Source organism: Apteryx rowi, unplaced genomic scaffold (genome assembly GCF_003343035.1).
Source record: "Apteryx rowi isolate R43461 unplaced genomic scaffold, aptRow1 scaffold_1233, whole genome shotgun sequence".
Classification (NCBI taxonomy): domain Eukaryota; kingdom Metazoa; phylum Chordata; class Aves; order Apterygiformes; family Apterygidae; genus Apteryx; species Apteryx rowi.
In genome coordinates, this window is record NW_020447457.1 from 11,480 (window position 1) to 12,731 (window position 1,252).

The following is a 1,252-nucleotide window of genomic DNA, read 5'->3' on the forward strand; positions in this document are numbered from 1 at the left end:
CCCGGCCCAGGCCTCGCCCGCCCCGCGCGGGCCGCCTCGCCCAGCCCCGCGCCCTGGAGGGGAAGGGGGACGAGGCTCCTCCGCGGCTCCTGCCGCCTCTCGCCAGGCCCGACCGGCCTTTACCTCTCGTCGTGCCGCTGCCCTCGGCTCGCTCGCTTCCTGCGGCGGCGGCTGCGCTCGGGCGGGGCAGGGACCGCGGAGCTGCTCGGTGGCGGCGGCCGGGGAGAGGGGGAGGCTCCGTGGAGCGTGCGCCGCGGGGACACAGTGCCGCTCTCCGTCCGGCCGGGGAAGAGCAACCCGGGAGGAGGCTCCGCGCCCGCTCCCTGCCCCCTCCCCGCCCTCCGCCCGCGGCCGCAGCGCCACCCCGGCCGGCTCCCGCCCGGCGGCCGCGACTGACGCAGTGCGGGCCTGGCGCCGCGCTCCCCGGCCCCGGGCGGGCGGGCGAGCGAGCGAGGGGCCGCTGCCGGCCCGGCCCGGCCCACGGCAGCTGGGGTCCGGCCCGGCCCCCCGCGGCCTCCTCCGCCCTGCCCGGAGAAGCCCGGGGCCGCGGCCGGCCCTGAGGGAAGTCATTTCAGAAGGGAAACAGAAGCGGTTTCGGCAGGGGCGGAGGCGGGCGGGGATCAGGTTCTGCGGCATGGAGGCCCGCCGTGTTTAGTCTGCGCGCTGGCTAATTGCCTGCCACCCTTTCACGTGGCTGGTGATGAAGCTGGCTGCTGCCTTCACCTATTAATCTTTGGAAGGAGGAACTGTGTGCTTTGCTGCTATGGCAGAGGCTATATGAAATGATGGGCCTTGCCTGCAGAGGGCATATTGCTGACCACAGGATGTAGGTGGGTGTAACACGACTGGAGACGGAGGGTAGCAGGATAGTTACATCTATCAGCCGTGTAGTGGCTGATAGGTTTTAAATTAGTAGTAAAAAGGAGGGTTGTTTAATTTCTAGTGCTGCTGTCCTGTTTTACTGGCAATTTATAACGTGACAGCAGAAGAGTTTTGAGTATAGTCTAGAATGACCCAGTGGTTCTGCAGGCTGATTTTGGAGGAGAAATAAGTATATAAGTGGCTGTCATGAGATCAAAAGTATTTGTGAAGGAGGAGAAGGGGAGTCTGGTGGAATCTGGCATCTGGGATGGAGTGGAGGGATGAGCGGCAACACAGGAGAAAAAGGGAGTAACTCGTTAGGGGAGGGTTTCATTACGCAGAAGTTCAGTTACACAAGCATTGAGCACTCGACAGAGATGGACGATGATGG

The 1,252-nt window shown here is 64.6% G+C and overlaps 1 long non-coding RNA gene across 3 annotated transcripts in view; it reads right to left on the minus strand.

Moving 5' to 3' along the window:
• Positions 1–320, minus strand: part of LOC112960883 — an 11,731-nt gene extending 11,411 nt beyond the window's left edge. For all 3 annotated transcript variants that reach the window (XR_003251875.1, XR_003251876.1, XR_003251878.1), the window contains exon 1: positions 124–320. This is a non-coding gene — a long non-coding RNA (uncharacterized LOC112960883). The remainder of the gene's footprint in view (positions 1–123) is intronic.
• Between the last annotated feature and the right edge of the window lie 932 nt (positions 321–1,252).